This window comes from Juglans microcarpa x Juglans regia, chromosome 8D (genome assembly GCF_004785595.1).
Source record: "Juglans microcarpa x Juglans regia isolate MS1-56 chromosome 8D, Jm3101_v1.0, whole genome shotgun sequence".
NCBI lineage: Eukaryota > Viridiplantae > Streptophyta > Magnoliopsida > Fagales > Juglandaceae > Juglans > Juglans microcarpa x Juglans regia.
The window spans coordinates 28,335,853-28,344,968 of NC_054608.1; the positions used below are offsets into that span (position 1 = coordinate 28,335,853).

At 32.9% G+C, this 9,116-nt stretch overlaps 1 long non-coding RNA gene across 1 annotated transcript; it reads left to right on the forward strand.

Annotated features, from left to right (window-relative positions):
* Positions 1-3,086: 3,086 nt before the first annotated feature.
* LOC121243515 lies at positions 3,087-6,637 on the forward strand. The gene is made up of 2 exons (XR_005936165.1): positions 3,087-3,339; positions 6,588-6,637. It is a non-coding gene; the product is annotated as an uncharacterized LOC121243515 (long non-coding RNA).
* The last annotated feature ends 2,479 nt before the right edge of the window (positions 6,638-9,116 follow it).

A 9,116-nucleotide genomic window follows, 5' to 3' on the forward strand; every position in this document is an offset into this window, starting at 1 on the left:
GTCTAGTTAAGGACTCTATGGGATCATCATAGGAGGAAGGCCCGAGCCTTACCAAGAGAGCCCATCTCCCTCTGTATGAAAAAAGGCTAGCCTAAGTTTTTCCTAAAGTAGTGTATTGTACAATGCAAAAAAAAAAAAAAAAGAAAAAAAAAATGATTGGTCTTATGTAACTAGCCATTAGGATCCTCATCATGAAAAGTAGGGAAATCGATTCTTATCGATCTAGTTCAAGGCTCCCCTCATTGCTCAACATGTTCGTTTTGATGTATATGAATGTCCAAGGAATATTCCCCATGAGAGGCTTTGATTACGCTTCTGCAACTCCAAAGTCAAGGAGACCAGCTGCTACATGATTGAATCCGACTATCGATTGAGGGCCAACATTTTGGTTTCTAGGTTCTTAACCTGGGAATCTCATGCAGACTTCTTGACGGATGTGAGACCATCCTGTAGTTAATTGAGGCGAGTACCTTCTACTATGGATGTCACTTGGGATCAATCTCTAATACCAGAATGTAACATCTTGGTCAAGCTCGGTCAAATTGCTTAAAAAAAGTTTAGAAAAGGGGCAAGCGCACTTTGATGGTGAGTTCCTCCAAAAAAAATAAGAGATAGAAGGAGAGAGTACCAGAAATGTACTAACTTCTTGCACGCCCAATTCGTACTAGACGCTACAGTAAAATAGGGATCGACATTAAGAAATCTAACAACCTTCTAGATTCCCTTTTTTGAACCAATACGATGGAAACGTGGAAATAACATCGGAACAAACTGCAACTGGGCCTAATAGGCTCACTAGACGCGACTTAAAGCAAACATGAATTAAAATAACCGAATAGCCCGCCTACGGTCTAACCATGAAGGGTAGCCTTTTATTAACCCGACCCACACTTAAAAAGTTTGGGCCAAACTAGCTCAAAAACTCTAGCTACTGACCCAACATGCAAGTCCGTGACAATACTTCACTTCTCCTCTCCATTGTAAGGGGATGTTTGGAAACAAATTTTATCCTATCTTATTTTGTCTCATTTTCTTTTGAAATATCATTCAAATATAAATATTTTCAAACTGATCATTACAACTTTTTCAAGCTAATCATTACGACTCTCTAAAATTTTCAAAAAAATAAAAGAAAAATTCAACATTTTCAAATCGCAAAACAAGAATTATATTAAAAAAATTATATTCTAACAATATTTTAACTCTATAATATTTTTATTCAACATTTTATCTCTCATTTCTCAAAATCGAATAAATACATAACTCAAACTATTTCACTACTATTCACAAACTATCTTACTGTTATTCACAAAATCATCTCATCTCATTCCTCAAGCATCTAGGGGTCATTTGGACAATGAGTTGAGATGAGATGAGTAGGGGTGTAACCGGTCTGTTTCGGTTACACTTTTTATATATTTTAGAACCGAATCGGTATATACCGGTTTTGAGATTTGGTGAACCAATACCACACCGGTTACACCTCTAAACCGGTACTTACGGTCCGGTTTTTCCAGTTTATATATAATATATTATAGTACATAATAATATATTGATAATAAATTGTAATATATTATAGTATATTATAATATATAGTGATATAGTTTTAATATAACTATTAATACAATAGACTATAGTGATAATATATAGTTATTTATATAGGATCTTAAAATTTAATATTATATTAATTAGTAATTTATAATATAATAAAAATTATTTTATATATAATTATAAATATTATATATAAAAATCATATATAATATAAAAAATCATATAAAACATATTTTATACAATTTAAAAAATTAATATATATACATGAACTGGTCCAGTCCAGTTTGGTCAAGTGTTAGAAAAATAAAAATCGAAACCAGACCGATTTTAAAAAAAAATGAAATCAGTACCAAACCGGATCAAACCTGATACTGGACCGAGCCAAACCCGATATCGGACCAAACCCACCGGTTTAGCTAGTCCTGTTCCGTCGGTTTGGACAGTGGAATGCCTTTATCGTACTAGATGAGTTGAGAGGCTTTTCTCTCAACTCATTAACCAAAACTCGCTAAGGCCCTATTTGGATTATGAAAGTATTTAATCTCATCTCATTTTATCTTATCATTATAAATTTTTCAAGTTTTTACACAAAAAATAATAAATAATTCAACTTTTTAATATTAAAAAATAATAATAATATTCTAATAATATTTTATTTAACTTTTAACTTTAATCTTTTATCTAAAACTATTTCATCCAATTATGTTCCAATCCTCCTATCCAAATCGCAAATAAAGTCTTTACATGCTTGGTCCTCTGCAGAAGTGTGACAAATCATGATGTTCAAAGGCTGGTGAATTCAACGGTTTTGCTTGCCAGCTTTTCGCACCAGAAAAGCAATCAATCCGAGCTAAACTAAGAGGAAAAGTCAAGAAAAATAACATGGCCTTTGGGACTTTTGGGGCAGGTGAGAGGGAGGGGGAGGGGAAAAGAAAGAGTGGACGAAGGTTCCTACCTATTCTTTGCTGGGTCGGTTGATAGGGATTTGCAGAGGATTTGGAAAAAGGTAGAAAGTTTAGACTTCTCCACGATTTTCTTATCTAAATATCTCCTATTATTCGTAAAGAGATAAATACAACATATCTGTATTTAATATATATTGGGATCTATATTGTCGTAATATCTAATGTTGTGGAGTCTATTTATTTTGTCTATATCTAATTCTAGAATGTGTTTAGGTTATTTAAAATCTCATTTGGCTATATTTCTTTTATAAATATTACTAAAATACAAAACACTTTTCAATTTTAAATTTTCAACTTTTTCTTCTAATTTCCAACCTAATCATTAAATTTTTTTCAAATATCCAAACAAAACACAAAAAATATAATAATTTTTCAAATTTCAAAGTAAAAATTATATTAAAAAATTATATTCAAACAATTTTTTATTTTTTTAATATTTTCATTCAAATTTTTTTCTAATATTTTTCAAAATCTAAAAATATATCATTTCATTATTATTTTCAAAACGAGCAACAAAAAGATCATTCGTATGAAATTTCAGTCGACTCTATATATATGTATAGTCTTTGGCATGTTGTGGATTTGTTGTTGGCGTGTGGGACGGGATGCTGGGTTGCTGTATTGATTGTTGCATGCCGTGTGCGAGGGACAGTGTCCACATAATACCAAAATTAAGGAGACTACATATATGAGGTTGGGTAAGGCCTAAGAGAGCATGCAAGCGCAGATGACATGGGGCTATTTTCCTTCTCCCGTTATATCATTCTGGTCTTATTACTCTCTGCAGGAATCTTGGCCATGCAGCCTTATCAAATCAGTGCAGGTTTGAATCCTACCTCTAACTTATTTCCTGATCAATATATCATTAGTGGAATATAGATGCATGCTACCAGGAGCGAGTAGTGTGTTAGTAATCTTGCTCTTCGGACAATAGTATGAAATGTATGTTACGATGAAACTCCCACTTAATTAGACTTGTCACATTCAAACGTCGTAGGAATTTTAGTCTAGTCGCCACGAAGGCACTCTAACTTGAGTTTCTTAGCACAGTCACTCATCTAGCGTTTGTCTAAGATTTCATATTCCGCTTTAATCAGACTTTATGAATTTGTGCAAATACTTTATATACGACTCTTATAAGTCTCATCTTAGCCAAGCTAAGGCGACATTCTTTAAATTTATATTAAATACTCCAAAGTATTAAGATATTTAATAGCTCGCTTTCCAACTGCCAAAATAATTGAGCGCTAAAGTAATCAACTTGTCTCATCCTCGCTACTCAAGTGCCACGATGATCATCCATGTGAGTAGACTGATCTTTGCCTGGTGATTTCTTTATAATGTGTGATTTTCACTAGTACCAATTAATTAATAATATGAGATAAACACAATAATCTCACTACAATAGATACTAACAGTGCTAAATATACAATAAAGTTTAAGGCATCCTCAATACAACATATATCAAATTCGATGAAGGCTCAAACTCCTAACATGAGTTTGGAAAACATTTCTACTAGTAGTCTTAGTAAGAGGATCAACTACCATCTTGCTAGTAAAGATATGTTGTAGGATCACCTCACCTCATGCAACAACATCTCGATAGTGAAAATGAATATCTATGTGTTTGGTTCTACCATGGTATTTGGGATCCTTAGCATATGTCAAAGCTGTCATACTATCACTGTATATCTTAACGGCTTCATCTACATGAGTCCTAGGGGCTGGAAAAATCTCATCAACCAAATAGCCTCTTGTATAGCTGCTTAACAAGCAACGTACTTTGACTCCATCGTGGACAAAACAATGCATGATTGTTTCTTACCACACCAAGAAATAGCTCCCTCACTAAGCATAAATGCGTAACCGGTCGTGGATTTTCGCTCATCTTTGTCAGTAAGACAATCAGCATCGCTATAACCCTTCGGTCTCTTGTCTCCACCCTGGTAGTAAAGAACAAGATTTGATGTCCCACGAAGGTATCGAAGAATCCTCTTAACTGCTTGCCAATGAACATGTCTTGGGTTACTCTGATAACAACTAACCAATCCAACCACAAAGCAAATGTCAGGTCGTGTACACAACATATTATACATCAGACTTCCAATTGCACTTGCATAAGGAACTCTGGTCATTTCTTTTTTTTCCTCATCATTCTTAGGGCAATGTTCTAGGCTCAAAGTATAACCCTTATCAATTGAAGTGTCTATGGGTTTGGAGTTGTACATATAAAATCGTTCTAGAATTTTTTTAATGTAAGTCTCTTGAGACAAACCAAGAAGTTTCCTAGATCGATCCCATTGAATATTTAACTCCCATCACATAATTTGGGGAGGGAAGTCTCCACTATAATATATCTATTTACAGTCTCTCATGGATCATCATATCTCACTGTATACAGAAGGTTGGAGCTCTTCCTATTGGAGACGCTGTCTTCCTTGAGAGGCTACTGAAGAAAAAGATGATCTGATTGAGAGAGAGTTGAGTCGGTGTGTGAAGAAGTTGTCCTCTTTCATCTGGCTGTATGCTTTTTATATATATCCCTTGGCATGTCTAACTTGCTCTCCTTGATCTCTTATTTGTTTCTTTCTTGTTTCTGATGGTGGTCTGGTGGGCTGGGCCCAATTATGGGCTATGTGCATTATATCCCTCCACAGTCGTAATATCTAATGTTGTGGAGTCTATTTATTTTGTCTATATCTAATTCTTGAATGTGTTTAGGTTAATTAAAATCTCGTTTGGCAACACAATATATCTTAAACATTCTCATATATTTCATTCCCAAACATTACTCAAACCTAAAACATTTTTTAATTTCAAATCTTCATCTTTTTTTTCTAATTCCCAACCTAATCATTAAAACTTTTCCCAATATCCAAAGAAAGCACAAGAAACAATATTACTTTTTCAAATTTCAAAGTAAAAATAATATTCAAATAATTTTTTAATTTTATAATATTTTTATTCAAATTTCTTTCAAATATTTCTCAAAATTCAAAAATATATCTTAACGCAAACCATTTCATTATTGTTCACATATATTTAGAGATAGTTTTCAAAACGAGCCCAAAACGATTGGTGGGAAATTTCAGTAGAGTCTATATGTATAGTCTTTGGCATGTTGTGGATTAGTTGTTGGCGTGTGGGATGGGATGCTGGATTGGTGTATTGAATATTGTTGCATGCCGTGTGGGAGGGACGGTGTCTAAAATTAAGGAGACTACGTATATGTGGTTAGGTAAGGCCAAAGAGAGCATGCAAGAGCAGATGACATGGGGCTATTTTCCTTCTCCCGTGATATCATTCTGGTCTTATTACTCTGCAGGAATCTTGGCCATGCAGCCTTATCAAATCAGTGCAGGTTTGAATCCTACCTCTAACTTATTTCCTGATCAATATATCATTAGTGGAATATAGATGCATGCTACCACGAGCGAGTAGTGTGTTAGTAATCTTTCTCTTCGGACAATTTCCATAAATTATATATATATATATATATATATATATATATATAATGAATAGATCATAATCAGGGAATGAATTAAAGAAGTTTCTATCTAGCAAAGACATTTCATATTTTAGAGAAAATTTGTGTTTCAAAAGTGATGCTCAGATTCTGTTGCTCTGCAGAAACAAAATCAGATGTCTTGAGACTTGACATATATAAATGATTCAATATGAAATATTATGGTCTGTCTTTGTTTGTACTGCAGGAAAAAATAAAAAAGGAAAGAAAAGAGAAATGATAAATCAACGCCCAATCAACTATTTAATAAAATAACAATTTTTTTAAAAAAATACTTTTTATTTATACTTTAATTTATGTGTTTAATTTTTTAAAAAAGTATTATTTTATAAAAATGTTGTGAATTAATTACAGATGGGTTGTTCATGATATATCACTTCTCAAATTCTCAAATTGAAGGGGCCAAATGTTGTCTTAATCAAAGCATCATACTGATATATATATATATGTATGTATGTATATATATATTTATATTTATATTTTGTATACATTTTACAATTTGTGCACCAACACTTGTTTGTTTAAGTATTTGCTAAATTTTGCAGATATTGAAGGAAGAAAACTTGCTACCAAACCTTTTCCAAGTCCTCCCTCTCACCAATAGCGAACCTGGGGAGAAGCCCAAACGTCCCAAAATCAAAATCAAGAAAATCTCCCGGTAGCCCTGTGGTGTAAAGATGATGAGTAAAACTTGTAATACTTACAATATCTTAATTAGAAGAGTGACAGAGTTTGATCAGCATATGTTCTTAAATAAGCAAGAGTGGAATGATGCAAGGATGTAAGATTTGGGTGTTTCTTGATAGTATGCATGAAATTTATGCCACTCTGTGTAATGCATGTTATCTATTGAGAATGAAGTAGTGGAAGAGAGAAAATCAGAAAATATAGTGGTAATTGATCTACAAGTTCACCAAATTTTCTTGGCTCTATGAGTTTTCTGGGTTTTTATTTATTTATTTACTTATTTTCTGTTGTGTTTTTATTTCTAATTTTATTTTAATTGGAAAAATTAAAATATGTTGATATGAGAAGTGAAAAAGTTTTGGGGATGTTCTTTTGTTTTCTATGTCACCAAATTAACGAAGATGTGAGAAATCTGAGAACTTTCTGAATATACAACTGCCAATGCATCTACGTTAGCTTCTATTATTTCCTCCATCCTATTAAAATATTAATTTCTCATTATTTCTCTATACAAATAGACATTAAGGTTGTGTTTAGTTGTTGAATAAAACTCAACTTATCTCAAACTAATCATTAATAAGACTCACTATGTAACGGCCAGACCTAATAATTCTAAAGTTGGAATATTGATAATTTTTATTGGGCCTAAATTATATTTAATGGGCCATATTGGATAAGCTCACGATCGATAAATTATTGATATTGATTATGTGTTTTCATTAGGCTAAATAACTAAGTTAAATTTCATTTATTATTTATTGAACGAATTAGACTCCTTTTATAATTTAAAAATCCGCCATTGAAAATTTATTTTCATTTAAAATATCACTGATTGAAGTTCACTATGTAGTCTCAATTACTATCAATCATACATTGCATGAACTACTAAATCATGTTTTCAAATTCAAACCAGAGTTTTAAATACCATGCCGTACAGGCCGGTATTTACCGTGTCGGGTAGTGACCGGTATAGGGAAGGTATGTGTTTCATACCAGGTCAAATACAGGTCGTACCGGTGCATTTCGGTCAATAATGGCCGATTTTTTATGTACCGGCCTAAATTAGTGGATTTTTGTATTTTCAGTATATTTTTGTAATTTTTACTACAATTCTCACATGTGAAGACTATTTTTTTAACTTTTTTTAATCCCCATTTCTTAAGGATTGAGAATCAAATCTCTGCTCCCATTTTTATGATGGAGATGAGTGATTATTTTTTTTAATAGTTGGATTGAGAACATAGAAGTATTATTGAATTTTATAAATATGTGTTTTAACTTTTTAATACTTGCATTGATGCTATTTTGAAATATAATTTATACATATATAATTAATTTATCTTTGTATAAACTATTATGAAATGGAACCCAAAAGGGTACCGGTATTGAAATACTTTGTTCTAGTGCCTTAACCGAAACGGTATTCAAAACTTTGACTGAAACTCTCTTCTTAAATGACCGCAACTGAGTCCAACTCGAACTCGTCGGCACCCTCTCCCAAATATCTCTATAAATATATTCTTTCCGTGTGTTATTTGGAAAAAACTATAAACCTCCATAAATGTAGTGGTTGAACCGAAGATACCCAGTCCAGCACCGTGCATGTCCCATGTTCACCATGCCAATAGCCGACTGCCTCATTCCTCTCACAACATCCCTCATGTTTTCTCCCTCCTTCTAGTTCACGTGATCAATTTCATTCCGGAAATATTGGAATAAAGCTGCAAGGGAAGTAGCTTGATCATAAAGTAGGATTAACATACGTTAGCTAGTTATATATATTATTATTAAAATCAGTTCTTTAATTTGGACGCCAGTGTTACGTACTATGCATGTCATGATATTTGCAAGCAGGTAATTTATCATGGTTATGTATATATTATGTATCTCATGTTACATAAGACACGTAATTTTTCATAAGATCAAGTGTAAGATAAGAACAGTTTGATAAAATGGTGATTCAGATACATGGTACCAATGCGATTTATGGGTGGACGTGTAAGCCACAGACCTAAGTGTAGTCTACCATAGTATGCTAGAATACTATTAGCGGCTCCCCTTGTGGCCACGGGATGTGAGGCCAGTGCACAACCTTAGACACAGGGTTAAGTGTGTAGATGAGTGAGATAAGTATGATAAGTCAAATAATTCAAGACAAGTCATACATGGTATAACCATATGTATGAACATTCATGATTTGAAGTTCTCAGCATGTAAAATATTTTATGAAAACCTTATGTTAATTATGTTTATGTTATAATGGGTTTCTTATTAAATAATTGACTCATTTTAGTTGTTTTTATGTTTTTAAAACCACCCTAGGCCATAATATTTATGAAAGTAGAGCTGCTAGACGGGATTTAGTCTAGGAAGGCGTGAGAAAAGCC